A 16,735-nucleotide genomic window follows, 5' to 3' on the forward strand; every position below is an offset into this window, starting at 1 on the left:
ACCTACTCGTAAAGAAGAACTTCTCACCAGTGCGCGCCAACTACCTTCTTGTTGTCCCGTCAGGACTACGTCCAGAAGTATTGCACGCCCTACATGATGATCCGACCGCTGGACACCTCGCATTTTCCCGGACACTATCGAGGATACAGGAAAGGTATTATTGGCCGCGCCTGACCGCCGACGTCGCCCGTTATGTCAGAACATGCCGAGACTGTCAGCGACGCAGGACGCCAACGAAAAGGCCAGCCGGATTACTAGAGCCAATCGACCCTCCTTGCAGACCATTCCAGCAGATCGGGATGGACTTGTTGGGACCCTTTCCGACGTCAACAACCGGAAATAAGTGGATCGTCGTGGTGACGGACTACCTCACCCGCTTCGCTGAAACTAAAGCACTACCGAAAGGTAGCGCCGCCGAAGTGGCGAAATTCCTTGTCGAAAACATCCTGCTGCGACATGGCGCCCCAGAAGTCCTCATCACCGACAGAGGAACGGCCTTTACAGCGGAGCTCACCCAGGCCATTCTGCATTTCAGTCAGACAAGGCACAGGAGGACAACTGCCTACCAGCCACAGACGAATGGTCTTACGGAGCGCCTGAATAAGACCCTCGCCGACATGCTAGCAAGGTACGAGGACATCGAACACAAGATCTTGGATGCCGTCCTGCCGTACGTAACATTCGCTTGCAACACGGAGGTGCAAGAAACAACGCAGATCACGCCGTTCAAGTTGGTTTACGGCAGGAACCCGACGACGCTCGACGCCATGCTGCCGCACGTAACTGACGAGGACAATCTTGACGTCGCTACCTATCTCCAGCGCGCCGAAGAAGCCCGATAGCTCGCCCGCCTGCGGATCAAGAACCAGGAGAAGGCCGACAGCCGACACTACAACCTCCGACGACGCTTCGTCGAGTGCCAGCCCGGTGACCGTGTTTGGGTATGGACCCCGATACGCCGACGAGGACTAAGTGAGAAACTATCGCGACGCTATTTCTGACCCTACAAGGTCATCCGACGTATTGGCGCACTGGACTAATGAGGTCGTGCCAGACGGCATTTCGCATTCACAGCGGCGCCGCGCACGACCTGAAGTCGTCCACGTGGTGCGTCTTAAACCGTTTTACGGACGCTAACGAACTTTCCTTATTTTGTTTTTTTTTGTTTGCTACGAGTGCTTATTTATTACTTTCGTTTGTTTGCAGCATCGGGTCGATGCTTTTTAAGAGGGGGGGTATTGACACGTGTACTTGTCTTTATCGGGCGACACCTTTTGCCGCCTAACAAATGTTATCGCACAGCGCGGGACGCGCCTGCATGTATCCGAAATTTCTGGAAAGCTATCGATGCTTCTATCCGCTGTCTGTTGTCGCCGAACCTTGTGGTATCTAATTTCATCGCGTGACGCGAATGGTGTGGAACTTTGTAGAAGGCATGCGGGTCCCAGCGATTAGTCTGGAACATTCGATGACTGCTGTATAAAAGCCGACGCGCTCGACCCGCTGATCAGATTTTCGACGATCACTGACCGTGTTCGCCGCTATCGTTACGCTATACATGTAGCATGTTTTGTGGGCACAGGTTCGCCCAATAAAAGTTAATTTTGTCTTTCACAGTATTGCTTCTGCGTTCTTCAACGTCACCACCACGTGACTATATAGAATAGAGGCAGCAGCGTAAGTAGCTTAGCAATTTTTTCAACAGTGCTCAAGAGACGGAAATTGAAAGTATTAGTAATCATTTCTGCTTCAGAAATGAAAAGACGCGGGCGTGTATCGTCCAGTAACTCGATAGATTGGTGCAGTGGTGATGCAGGAATGAACTCCGGTCACGTTCAATGCATCTTTCACATATTCAATTTCTCCGCACGCGTGAACTCCGGCCACTGCTAGCGCATGCAACAGAAGTGGTTTGCATTCTTCGACAGCGCACACAAAAACGAAACACGAGAAAGAAGACAGGACAAGCACTGGTCTAACAACTGAAATATTTTATTTGAATAAAATGATTATATACGCAGTGATCATGAAATTCATGTGGAATACATGTAAAAGCCATCATACACTCACGAGTGATCAAAGAACGAGATCGCTTCGTTTGCCAGTTGTTTACTTACTTTGTTCGGTGCACCGTAGTTAAATCGATGTTTGCCGTCTGCTTTTCCCGTACTATTTTCTTGTGAATCGGCAGAATTTCACTGGTGGCATCAACCCTTTCGTGTTTACATTGCTGTTGTGGCAGTTAACAACACAATAATAATGTCCATTCATCCGGAGAGACACCGTCGCAACAAGACGTTTCGCGTGCAGCGTGAGCTAAGCGTGGGCGCGACCTTGAAGGCTTCGGAAGCGGCGGAAACGTGCACCCGTGGGAGGTGAAATCGTACCGCCATGGGAGAAACGAGCGCTGTCGTCTAGGATGTAATCTGGCGTGCGGACGTCTATGCACTACCACGTGTGCAACAGGCTTTCGCCATCACGTGTTACTGGAGTGTAAGATGCTGACGATGTTTTTAATTGTTCGTGGGTATGCTCAGTTGCGGTACATTTTCGCTTCGCACAGAGGACGTTTTGTAACACCTTATAGCAAAGACGTATGATCGCTAGTCACTTGCTTGCCCTCTGGAGAGTCAAGAAACGTTCAACTGCGAACATTTGTGTGCGGTCGTTGTAGTGCGCCACCATCACTTTGGTTTATTCATTCAAGAGTGCGGCCATTCACTTACTATAATATCTGGGCGATAAAGGAGGCGTAAGATTGAGTGCGAGTTGGGGTGGATGTGCTTAGATAACGTGCGATGAACTTACTATGCCAGGAAGCGGCGCTTTTCAGTTTGTCACTGCGTAACGAGTGGTACTCACTCTTACCGGCGTGCCAGAGTTAAACTGCATTCTTTGAAGCTTTGCGACACAATGCTGGCGCATATCAGTTACCATTTTTTTGACGGTTTATTTTCCATGCTTTTACGCATTCTCGAAACTTTTGATGTGTTTTAAGACGCGTGCAGGTGGAGCGGCTTATTCTGCTACTGATTTTTGTATGAGCGTGGCTTTGACCGGCAATGCTTCTCCACTGCGTCTGATTTCCTCTTCTATGACTGCATCAGCTAAGACGCGCTACGAGCAACCTGCAAAATGTGTGTTCTAAACTTGGTTAACGAAGCGAAGATGCTTCGCGAAATCTACGGATACCATTAAGTGTGGTCAGGAAAATGACTGCTTGTCGATGGGACCATACGAAACAATTGATGTGGATGACAGGCGACTGCTTTCCAGTCGACATCCTGACGAGTACTACGCTTCTGCTACTGTTAAAAATACGAATATACACAGTCCACGAGTTCTCTTACGCGATATGAGCACCTGAGAATATCTGTCATCAAGTGCAGCTTAACTACGACACCATCCCACTGTTTTCTATATTTAATAGACTTTGCGGAATTTCCACAGTGGCGGAATTACTTGGACCGGTGGTGTGCCTACTTCGTTTGTAAACTTAATGTGCTATTTGTCTATATTCTGTCGCTGCTTATGAGACTGGTAGGGACATGGAAAACTAACTAGTCGACGATATTACCGTCAGGGGTGTAATCGATGTTAGGAGTGCGTAGGTCTGCAGCAGATAAATTGCCAAACGTCGTCAAGCGAGTTGCTTTTCAGTTTAAGCTTTTAATTTTATTCCCGGGATTACTGCCATCTTGCCCTAGTCGAAGTCTTACCATTCGAATGCTGAGTTTTTATTGAACACATGCCGGTTTCCACCAGGCCAGGCTCCAGGGTGCGGGGTGCTCACAATCTCGCAGGTTTGCCCTGCTACCATGCTTTTCGACGTACACAATTGTCACCACGCTTTTCACTAAACATTGTCAGCACCACCAGTTTTCGCATGCAGAATAATATTCGTTGTAATGTTGACACGTTAAGTGCATTTCTTCAGCTGCTCGTGCCCTTGCACAATAGAACCTGGCAAGTGCAAAATACGCTAACGCAGCGTCTGTATTACATTACCTCCTCGGGCTCCATTATATTTCAGAGCATTCTGGAAGACTCCCTTGCAGCTGTGCACTGTGGGAATCACCCGACACGAAGCTTCTTTGATGTAGATGCTTGTGTCTATGCTAAATGTGTTGATGTAGATGCTATTTTTCGTCAAGTATACGCTCTGTCAATGGCAAGCATAGGTCACATAGCTTGTATTGAAGCAATTCATAATACTTAATTAGGCTTTTATTTATTGATTCTATCAATACAATAACGGCAACACTTGACCTCAGTCAGCCAAGAGAACAGGTTGGATTCAGGAAGGGATACTCTACAATGGATCACATCCATGTCATTAATCAGGTAATCGAGAAATCCGCAGAGCACAATCAGCCTCTCTATATGGCTTTCATAGATAACGAAAAGGCATTTGATTCAGCAGAGTTACCAGCAGTCATATAGGCATTACGCAATCAAGGAGTACAGACCGCCTAGGTAAATATTCTGGAAGATATCTACAAAGATTCCACAGCTAACTTAATTCTGCACAAGAAAAGTAGCAAGATACCTATAAAGAAAGGGGTCAGACAAGGAGGCACAATCTCTCCAATGCTATTCAAGATATTCCTCCGGCCTGGCGCTCAGTCATTCGTAGGAGTTCTCATGTTGAAAGGTGCCCTATAGAGATTTTATAGGCCTCAGGGTACCCACTTCTCTCACCACATCAATCTTGACATAGTTGAGCATTTGCGAGTGCGGTGGGCGGCAGACTAGTGCTGCCACCTGGTACATACCGCTAAAACAGGTATAACGGTGATTCCACTCAGGTGTTCAGCTATTATAGAACGCTTGGAAGGGGTGCTTGTCCCTAATCCGAGGGCGTCCCCACCACATAGCTGCATCAGGATGTCAAAAACATGTTTTTTTTTGCCGCAATTTAACACACACGAAAGGAAGACACATAAGAGAACACGGGCGGCAGTTCCAACTGGTTTAATTTGGGCTGTGACCAATGAATGTATATACACATACACGCATGCGCTGCCAGTTCAGAAATCTACGTTACCCAGTGGTCAAACAATCTATTTTCCGATTTGTAGAGCACGATAGATGTATCGCTAATGCAATTTGTACCTTTCTTTTTTATATAGTAAGCTTCATTAGCTCACGTGCTGTTGGAAATCTACTTCTGCCATAACAAAAAAAAGGTACAAATTGCATTAGCGACACATCTATCGTGCTCTACAAATCGGAGGAGGAGGAATAATCTTTTATTTTAGAAACAGTATCCCGAGTTAAGCCCCGGTTCTACTCTCGGTAGGAGGTCTCCTCATTCCAGGAACCCTCTGGCCTTCTCTGCTTCCTTGGCCCTGGCGACGAGACGTCGTTGTTGTTCCAGGTCCTCGGAGACGAGCTTGGCCTCCCACGTTTCTATGAGGTCTTCGCTTTGTCTGGCGTTGCAAAAGTCTCTAGGTGAGCACAATGCGTCTTTATCTAGATTTCATGGACATTCGAGGATCAAGTTCGCTAAGGTGTCCGGTACGCCGCACATTAGACAGTGGTATCCTTGTAGTCTTGGGTGCAGTCTAGGCATGATGATTCCGCGGATATAAGTATTACTTTGCAAACTTCTGAGTGTAGTGCTTTCTTCTTTGTTGAGCTTTGGGTGAGGTGGTGGGTACACCCTGCGATCCAGCCTGTGATGTTGAAGGATCCCTGAGTACGTGATGGGTACGGTCTCTGCCTCCGCTGGCGCAGACCTGGCGTCTCGAGAGTAGGAAGGGCTGGCCCGGCAGGTGTGGCCTCGGGCCGCGGCGTGTGCCGCTTCGTTCCCCTCCAGCCCCTCGTGCCCAGGAACCCACGTCACGAAAGTGTAGGGGATCGGAGTACTGCGGTGCTTCAATAGCTTCAGTGCTTCTGTCGACACGCGACCCTTAGCGCAGTTCCTGACGGCTGCTTGAGAATCGGAGAAGATGATAGCTGCGTCCATGCACGTGGTAGTTGCTAGGGCGATCGCCGTCTGTTCTGCAGTCGCGGGGTTTTGTGCACGGACTGTGGCAGACGCTAGCTCTCTGCCCTGAGAATCTACGACGCTCAGGGCGTAAGCGTTTCTTTGCGGGTATTCGGCTGCGTCGATGTATCTGGTGTCCGGATCTTGCCTGTGTCTTCGCCGTAGAGCATCTACTAGGGCTTGTCTTCTTTCCTTGTGGTACGTGGGGTGCATGTTGCGTGGAATTGGGGCTATGCACAGGAATTCGCGGAGGTTTGAAGGAATTCTTTCCTTTCGGTCCGTGGTGGCTATAAAGGTTTCACCGTAGCTCAGCCGTTGCAGCACTGATCTTCCGGTGGGCGTGAGCTTCAGTCGTTCTAATTGACTGGCTTTCCGAGCTTCAGCCAGCTCTTGCCAGGTGTTGTGTACGCCCATCTTGAGAAGTCTCGTAGTCGAAGCCGTAGATGGTAGACCCAGGGCGATTTTGATGGCTTTCCGTATTTGAATGTTAATTTTTCTACCTCTACATACTTCAGCGCGAGGTAGGGCGTGCCGTATGTAATTCGACGGGTGAGGAGTGATTTCATCATGCGTAGCGTGTCTCGCTCTTTAAGTCCGCTTCTATGGCTTGCAACTCTCCTGACGAGATGCGTGAGCTGTGATAGCGTTCGCTGTAGTCGCGGGAGGGTGGCCGCCCCGGACCCGTCTTTGTGAATGTGTAGCCCTAGAACTCGTAGGGTTTCCACTTTTGAAATGGGCGTTCCATTGAGGGTGACGTTAGGATCGGGTTCATCGTAGCCGGGTGGTCTGCCTCTCGTTCTTGACTTGAGGACGAGGTGTTCGGATTTCTCAGGAGCACAGCGGAGGCCGCATTTGTGCAAGTAGGTCTCGATTGTATCTACTGCTTCCTGTAGGCGTGTTTCTTGTGTTCCAGTGTTTGAGGCCCTTGTCCTTAACTTGATATCATCTGCTTAGAAAGCGTGTGTTATGTCTGGTATCGCGTCAAGGAGGCTGGGTAGTTTGATCATTGGGACGATGAAGAGCAACGGCGATATGACCGAACCCTGCGGGGTGCCTTCGCTCGGTAGTCGGAAGCTGTCGCTTCGCAGGTTGTATATTCCAAATGTAGCCGCGCGGCCCGTGAGGATATTCCCGACATAGTCGTATGTCCGAGAACCGCAGCCCAGGTCTTCGAGATTGCAGAGGATAGCTTCGTGACGGACCTTGTCAAAAGCTCCCTTTACGTCGATGGCTAAAATCGATAATTTGCTTCTGGTACTCAGGTGGTCGATGAAGTCTGCCTTGAGTAGAAGGAAGACATTTTGCGTTGACAGGTTCTGCCTGAAATCGAACATAGTGTTTGGAAAATATCCTTTGTCTTCTGGGTACGAGGTTAGCCGGTTGTGAATCATATGCTCGAAAAGTTTCCCTACGCACGAGGTAATGGAAATTGGGCGCAAGTTCTCGATGCTGAGCTGTTTCTTTGGTTTGGGGATCATGGTAATCTCCGAGTGCTTCCATGTAGCCAGTAGCTTTCCTCTCTCCCAGCATGCACTGAAGTACTGGAGCAGGGCTGCGGTGATCTGCTGCGGAATGTTCCGAAGATGCTTGTTCATGATCCGATCTTTGCCTGGGCTGGCGTTTCTGGTGAGCGTCGATAGTGCTGCAGAGAGTTCAGCATGCGTGAAGGGTTGGTCAAGGTCGGGGTTTGGTTTCCCACTGCAAATTTTGTCATGTGCCTTCTTATTAACGGGTGGGTCGGCGCACAGCTTCTTCTGAATCTCTCGGAGGAGGTTCTCTTCCGATCCGGCGTGGTTGTGCACGAGCCTACAGAGGTTCTGTCGCTGCTGCGTCTTCGTAGGGCCGTTGTCGAGAAGGGCGCGCAGGAGATGCCACGTCGTCTTTGTGCTCAGGGTTCCCTGGAGTTTGTCGCAAAATGCGTGCCAGTTCTGTCTTCCTAATCTCTCAGCGTATGCCTGTGCTTGCTCGGTGAGGAGGGCAATTCGCTTCTTAAATTTCTTGTTGAGCTTCTGTCTCTTCCACCTCTTGAGGAGAGCTCTCCTGGCTTCCCAGTGGTGGAGGAGGTGCGTGTCGACGGCTGGCACTACTTTATTCAGCTGTATTGTTTTCGTGCGGCGTTCTGCCGTGTCGAGGACTTCCTCCAGCGAGTCATCTATGTTCTCGATGGTGGTCTCGACATTTAGCACGTCTCTGAATGACTTCCACTCCGTTACCCGGGCCGTTACAAGCCTATCGGGCTTGCGAGTGTGAGCCATGGTTAGTTGGAGGATGTGGTGATCGTTGCCAAGGGTTTCTGGGAGTCGGCTCCATTCTGCCGAGGGCACGTTTTGCGTGAAGGTGAGATCCGGGTTTGTGTCTCTGGAGACACTATTACCTATCCTCGTTGTTTGGAGTGGGTCATTCCACATGGTTAGTCTGTGCTTCTGTGCAGTGTCGTGTACTCTGGCTCCTTTCTTCGTTCTGGTCTGGTACCCCCAGGCTGTGTGTGGGGCGTTGAAGTCCCCTACTATAACGACTTGATGACCTTCGGTGCGCTTCTTAATTTCTCGGACAAGGTGGTCGAAGTCTAAAAGGACGTCTCTGGGAGGGCTGTACACACTGACTACGAATACGCTCTTGAGCGATTTCCTCTCCGGTATGATTTCGATTAAGGTGTGTTCGATCGGTGTATTGACGGGTTCCAATTCCTGTACAGTGAGATTCTTCTTGGTGAGAATTGCCGTGCGTTTTGTTTGTACGTGGGGGTTATACCCTTGTAGCCTGACGTTTTGTGTATGTGTTTCTTGCAGCACTATGAGGTCGGGTGGGTCTTGTTTGACAAACTCTTGCAAGGTAGCATGCCGTGGAGGATAGGAACGACAGTTCCACTGCCATATGCGGAGAGTTGAGAGCGCATTTGTAGTCCTGTGATTAGGGACCGCAATCTTCGGTTGTTTCTGTTCCCTGCCGGCGCTCGCGGGTAGGTGAGACTGAACGAGAGGCACTTTGGCTGTTTGTTCGCGGCCGCTTTCTGTCGGGCTGAATGTCATTTATTGACGTGTTGAGGTGCTGTTTTGTTACGTACGTCTTCTTGATGTGGGCTATGAAGTTGGTTTCTTGCGCTGCGAGTCCATCCACCTTGGCGTCTAGGGTGTTGACCTTATTGGTTATGCTTGCGGTAAAATTCGTTATTGCTGCCTGGACGATTTTCTCAATTGTGTCGGTGGGAACTTTTCATGAGAGTTTCTTGGTGGATTTGGAACCTTGCGTCAACTACGTATTGAACATCTGCGTCGGGATGTGAGGGTCGCGGCTGTGCAATATTCTCTTGGACTTTCGTACATCTCTGTTGCAGTTTATCAATGACATCTTTTGCTCCTCGCACTTCTGTAGAAGCCTGTTTATGTTGTCTTGCTGTATCTGTTGACATTGGATCAGCTTGTCGATGAGGTCCTGTTGGCTTTGTAGTTGACTGTTTTGATTGTGCAACGTGTTTTGTTGAATTTACACCTTATTTTCGAGAGCCTGAAGGGCCGCAGTTTCGGCCGACAAGAATTTGGAGCTGCTGGTGGTTCTCGATGCACTCGATCCACTTGCCACATCCGCGTAGCTCACGCGTTTGGGCGAGTGCGAGCGTGAGCGTGATTGGGAAGGCGATCTGAGTATAGATCTAGATCTACTTCGTTTGGGGATGCTGCCATCACTGTCCCTCAAGCTGGTGGTTGAGCTTCCTAATTGTGGGAACTGTTCTCCGCCTGAGCTCCAGCGACTGTCTCTCACTTTGAGCCTGTCGATGCGTTGCTGTCGTATGTTGAATGACGGCGGGTTGGGTTTCAGTCGTTTCTTGCCATCTCTGCTTGCGTTTTCGTGCCCTTCTCCACATAACTTGCATGCGTGTTTGCACTCGTGGTCGGGTAGTTGATCGGTTTTGCCAAATTTAGAGCAAAAGGCAGACATCCTGGCGGTGTCCCGTGTTGCCACAAGTTCTGCAGTATTGCACTGACTTGCGGTAGGGTCGGCATCGAAAATCGAGACTCTGGAAGCGGACGTAATAAGGAACGTGCCGTCCTTGGAAAAAGATCATGGGCGCGGACGATTGCTCGGCCGCACGAGCGTGGAGGACGGTGTACCTCGCTGGTGCGCGAAGACTTGCCTTGAGTTCTTCTTCACTCGTGCCGGGCAAGAGCCCGCTTATTACGCCTCTGGATACATCGTGCGGGGTTCTCGTGTTGCCTTTTACAGTGAAGAAAGTGCCGCCAAGTTGTATTGTGCTGATATTTTCGAGTTTCTTCGCGTCTTCCCAGTTGGCCGTGCTTGCATTAATCAGGTTCTCAATTCTTTGCACTTGAACACACACTTTTTCGCCTAAGTCTTGCTGCGGGACACCGCTGGCTCTTCCGATGGCGTGCATAACGGCGACATTGTTCCACTTCGCAAGCTCGAGGCCTGGTTGTGGGCGGAATACGACCTTGCAATCGTCGACTAGTAGAGGCGGCATTCGAGGCTTTCGCTGTTGCGGTGGTGGTGGCTTTCCATTCGTTTGTTGCTTGGCTGGGTTGCTTTCTTGTGTCGTTTGATGCTCTGTGTCCTTCTTGCCTTTTCTGCCCCTCGTAATCCAGATGCTCTCGCGTTCAATAGTTCTTCGGCTGCCTGCGTCATAATGCCAGGCAGTTTCTGTGTTGTTTACTTCAGTCGGGTCCATCTGCATTGTGTTTGTATCTTCCAGCTGTTCTCTTGGTGTGTTGATTGCTTTTACTGCTGCTTCGCTCATCTCGAGAGCTCGTCGCTGCGTGGGCAGGCGCCCGTGCAATGCTCGCAGATACGCTCGAGCGGCGCGAGCACGCGCCACGGGGTTGCAGCCGCTCGTTCGGCGTTGGGCTTAGCTAGGCGGCTGTGCGGCCTTTGCAGAAATCAGTAAATATGACACTTACTTGACGGTGGCTAGTGTCCGCCGATTTCTCTCGTCTTGCCGGTTATGCAGTTGGCAAAATTAAGGTGGTCGCTGGCCGTGATTCTAGTGGACAGGCACGAGAAGCGGGAGCCCATGTGAAGCGCGTTTGTTCTCCACGGCCCCCTAGAGGCTTTTTTTCTCGAGAAATCGGAAACTAGATTGTTTGACCGCTGGGTAACGTAGATTTGTGAACAGGCAGCTCATACGTGTATGTCTATATATATTCATGTGTCACAGCCCAAATTAAACCAGTTGGAAGTGCCTCCGGTGTTGTCTGTATGTGTCTTCCTTTTGTGTGTGTTTAATTGCGGCAAAGAACATGTCTTTTAGCAAGCATGAACTAGGCCAACAAGCAGTTCTGGTGCAGCATATTAGGATGTCACACAGGAAATTACCACCATGGAAGCGGCCCAGACCGCCTTTCTAAATCTGTAGAGTGCCTTTTGCAAGATGAGAACCCTTATAATGATTGATTGACTTGCTAGTTGGTGCTTAATTATGGGACAAAGGAAGAACCACAGACATACTGCGCCATAAGGAGCAGACCCCTGGGCCCAGGGACATCTATACTCATTAAGAGAGCTGGTGAGTTCCTGGCGGTGAACAGTGGATGACAAGAGAGCGAGAAATGAAGAGGGAAAAGTAGGGAGGTCAACCAGGGGCGTGCGCGGTAGGAGTGGATGATAAGAATCCCGTGGAATTGAGCGGAACTGTCGGTTATCAATTCTCAAGCATTTATAATAAGGCAGAAAGTCCGGCGTTGGCACGACCAAAGTCATCGAGCTCTCAAGCATCGGTGGAAGTCGAACCCGCTACCATTGGTGGTAGTCGAACTCACGACTGATGGTGATAAATAAGGGAAAATTATAAAGGAAAAGCTAATAAAGATAGAGTTAATTAAGGCACTCGAACCCATGGCGCTTGGTGGGAGTCGAGCCCTCGACCTTTGAGAGTCGAAACCACGACCTTCGGTGTTTATTAAGGCGAAGTTAATTAGGGTTCTGTTAATTAGGGCACTCAAACCACGACCCTTGGTGGGAGTCGAACCCTCCACCTTTGGTGTAATTAAGGCGAAGTTAATGAAGGCAGAGTTAATTAAGGCAATCGAAACCGCGACCTTTTGTGAGCATCAAAGCCTCCGCTATTGGTGGGAGTCACGAGCTTTGAGGTTAATTAAGGCGAAGCTAATTAAGGTGCAGGTAATTAAAATAGAGTTAAGGCATTCGAACTCACGACGTTTGGTGGGAATTGAACACTCCAAATTTGGTGAGAGTCGAACCCGCGACCTTGCGTTGTGCGCAGCTTGTGGCGGACACTGTTCGTGACGTTGCGGCGCTTGGGAGCAGTTTTTCGGTGATTGTACTTGAACTGCAAAGATTCAGTGAAGTCATCAGGACCAAGAGGATACCCGCCTTTGAGGTAGGGGATCATTTTTGGGGGATTAAAGGACAATTTTGTTCACTCACGAACCGAGTCGTCGCTAAGGCAAGGCGTATTCCACCGACCGCTTGGCCTAACCGCCGCGGCTGCCACCTTCGCCGACGGGCGGACGATGCTGGAACGGACATTATTCCGAAATCTATTTGCATCATGGCCACTTCCATGAGTGCTGAAATAGAAGGGGAGGATATTCACCCTGAAGGAGTAACCAGGACCCTGGGCTGGTGCATCGCCGGAAAACGCAAGTCCCGGCCACGTCAGCGAGACCTAGGCCTACCCAACGCATTTCAATCAAAACCCTCCGGTGCCGGTCGTGGACCCGGGAACGCCAAAGGCAAGCTACACAAGGCAGAGCACATGGCTGCGTTGCTACGGCACGATACCAAGATCGTGGTGCGACCACGCGGTCTCACCAGCATCAGGAAAGTTAGCCATATGAAAGTTGGCCGGGCCACTTATTCTGCGGCGGAAGTCGCCAAAGAAGAATGGATCCGGGACGTGATATGCCCGAATTACCAGCAAGACATCGTTATCATCAGTACTTCGAAAAGAGAAAAATGCTAACCGGTACGTCAGAGTCACCCAGATTGTCGCCCAAGGCAAGAAGCACGAGGCCAGCGTCTGCGAATCGGCCCCCCATGGCATGACTAAGAGAGTCATACGAGGCGTCCCCCTCAGAGACACGGTTCGAGAAATCAACGAGAACTTCGTCAATGAATACAATCCCACTGCTTAGAGGTCAACCGCGACGCCAACTCGACGTCTGTGGTGATCGCCTTTAGTGGACCCAAAGTGCCGAACCACGTTCGTTGTGGCAGCCTGCTCGCCAAATGCTCTTTATACAGAAAACAGATAGATGTTTGCTACACATTCGCGTGTAGATTGCAGTGTCGGTGTGGTATATAAGGTTCCTTTGTCATGCGGCAAAGTTTATGTCGGGCATCAGGCCACTGTGTTAACTAGCGCCTTAGAGAACAAGAGCGATCCATACCGACAGGCACACGTTCCCATTTAGCTCAACATTGTAAAATATGCAAGTGCGAAGCTATGTTTCGTGATACTATGATATTAAAAAACAGCCGTGGTACCACCGCCCGATAATTATCCGAAGCTTTCTTCATACAGTCATTGGGTTCTCAGTGCATTAGTGTGCCTTCTTTAACCTTGTACTGCGCCGAATATGGTTTTTTGGATTCTGTCGCATGAGTGCGCTCTGGTGATCGGGTGTTTGTGGTTCCTGCACATGGTGCTCACTGCGCATGTTCTTCTAGAATCTGTTATCTATAAAGCAGTGACGCAATAAACTGATGTCAGTTGAGAGTAGCGCCTCGTCCTGTGGGGGGGGGGGGGAGGGGTCGTCTTTCTTGTGTCCGTTGTTTTGTGCTAAAGAAAGTAATTATGGATTCGCACCAACTAGCCCGCCAACGCATTCATCTATACTGGGGTTGCCGACGAACTTATCAACGGCCGGAAGACCAAGTACCTGAAAACGGAGAAGGGCGACATCGCACCTCCCGAATAAGCAGGACTTACCAACGAAAGATTGGACAACCCATTCACCGACACCAAATTGGCCTCGGCAATATCCGTGAGCAACAGGGACAACGCGCCGGGACCCGATAACATTTCCTACAAGTTACTCAACAACCTCGAGGACAAGGCCCGCAGAGAGCTGCTAGAGTATATCAACCGGGTCGGGTGGTCTGGCAAACTTCCACCGAAATTGAAAGACGCAGAAGTCCGCTTCATACCCAAGCCTGGGAAGACACCTCACATGGACAACGTGCCACCGATATTCCTCAATTCCAGCGCGGGGAAGGTCATGGAACGCATGGTACTCAAGAGGTTGCAGCGACATCTGGATTCCAGCGACCAGGTGCCGGAGACAATGTATGGCTTTAGACAACACCTGGGCACCCAGGACGTTCTCGTACAGCTCGACGAACTGATAATCAAGCGGGCAACGAAGCAGGTGCCGCGAGCGCTACTAGCGATCGACCTCAAAGCTGCCTTTGATAACGTCACACATGAAAGTGTCCTTCGCAACCTACGCTACAGGGGTTGCGGAGCGAAAACGTACAGCTACATCCGAGACTTTCTTGGCAACCGAACGGCCAGGATCAGAACAGGAGAGGAGACATCCCAACCGATCTCCCTGTGGGATAGAGGAAAGCCGCATGATTCGGTCCTCTCCCCTCTCCTGTTCAACATGGCTCTCCTGCCGTTGTCCAAGCTTCTCGAATGAATAGATGGCCTGGGCCATGCATTATTTGCCGACGACTTCACCGTCTGTACTGCAAGGGTAGGGTCGTATGGCTAGATAGAGGACACGCTCCAAAAAGCGGCTGAAACGGTCAACAGCTATGCGAAGACCTGTGGCCTTTGCTGTTCGCCTCAGAAGTGGGAGCTGACTATCGTCAGATCACGTGCATCAGGAAAACAAGCAGAAAGCATAGAAATCACTCTGGAAGGGATCCGGATCCTCCGGTACCTCAACTCGGGATCCTGGGCCTCCTGATCCAGGCAGACGGCAAGGCAACGGCTATGATAAAAAAAATCAAACTCACGTCGGACCAGGTCTTGAACACAATCACACGAGTGGCTAACAGGCGGAGGGGTCTGAAGGCATCGGACACCTTGCGCCTTGTTCATGCCTTTGTTATATCACGAATAGTATATCCAGCGCTGTACATGCAACTCCTCAAGAAGGACGTCATACATTTTCACGCAATAATCAGGAAAGCCATGAAGCAGGCCCTGGGTATTCCCATAAATTCATCGACGACAACATTATTTCAAATGGCAGTCCACAACACAGTAGCCGAGCTCGTAGAAGCCCACCTATCCAATCAAAGGGTCCGCCTTAGCCAGACCAAGGCGGACAGAAGCGTCTTCCACAAGATCGGATGGCAAGAATCCCACTTGAATCACAGTCACACAAGAAGCGCCCGCCACGACCAATTACCCGAAAAGTGGACTGAGAATCTAGAATGCAAACCACACTACCGGGCAACATGAACCCCACAAGGCACGCCGGACGACGCGACGCCCGGGCAAGAGACATCTTCCTCCAGGACACTGGAGGTAGGCGACACTGTCCTATACACAGACGCCTCTCTACTCAAACGCTCCACGAGGGCAACGGTTGCGGTCACTGGGCTGGACAAGCTGGCCACTTGCGCATCAATCAGTGGTGGTGGTGGTAACAACTTTATTGAGACTCTGCTCAGTTATGATCTGGCAGGCCCGAGTCCTAGAATGGCCCCTCACGAGGAGCGACCCTTTCGGCCCAGGCAACGAGGGCTTTTTGTACTTTTTCATCCGGCGTTCTGAGAAGCTCTTTCCACGTCTGTTGTGAGGGAGCTGGCAGGAGCGACCTGGGAGGGGGTAAGCCCTCGCACCCCCAAATAATGTGATTTTGGGTAGCCAATGTTTGATTTGTGCAGTTTTGACATATTGGGGGGGGGGGGGTTCCATTGCCCGTTGGTAATTATGGCTAGCCAATGTGGGCTGGGGAACGATTTAATCAGTACTCCATCTTCAGAAGAAGCAGAAGTGGCGATAGCCCTGGCACTCCTGTAACCTAACGTCACCAAGATAGTCACGGACTCACAAACTGCGCACAAGAACTACAGATCTGGCTGGGTGTTCCTTGTGGCACTGAAAATCCTCTGAAAAGCTACGCGTCCTAAATAGTCGAACTCGTTTGAGTCTCAATTAAGTTAAGTTAGTTAAGTTAAGGGCAACGAATTTGCTCATGAACAGGCCCGAGTGCTCAACTCCTGGGCCCCTGAGGAGGAGGCGAGGGGATGGCAACCCATCACCAGTTACACAGATATAGTCAAGTATTACAAGGACGGTCGGAAGACATTCGCACCCCCCCCCCAATCCTTGACCAGAGCCAAGCGATATACAGGCAAATCCAGGCAGGATCCTTTCCACACTCCTGCCTCCAGAACAGAACATACCCAGAAAGATAAGAGAACACATGTTCTAACTGCAATGCACTAGGCACCCTCTGGTACGTCATAGGAGAATCCACTTTCAACAAAAACCACGCCCCATCTATACCCATAACCAACCTCCCTACTATCCCTACCCTTTATGAGCGATGGGAGATCTCGCTATCCAGGCCCGCCCTGGAAGACCAGCTCCGACTGATCCGCAGGGGCCAGGCGACTCTGGAAGCATATGAAACCCGTTAAGAGGGAGCCACGCCATCACGCGCTTAACGCGCTCCATTTAATTACGGATTAATAAAGTTGTTTCTCTCTCTCTCGCCGTGTTTCTGCTGATTATACTGCAATGCTTTCGAATTCATCCACGTAGGGATAACTAAGTGCTCCTTGAATTTTGTGAACAAACCAGCCGCA

This window comes from Dermacentor variabilis, unplaced genomic scaffold, assembly GCF_050947875.1.
Source record: "Dermacentor variabilis isolate Ectoservices unplaced genomic scaffold, ASM5094787v1 scaffold_13, whole genome shotgun sequence".
Lineage (NCBI taxonomy): Eukaryota > Metazoa > Arthropoda > Arachnida > Ixodida > Ixodidae > Dermacentor > Dermacentor variabilis.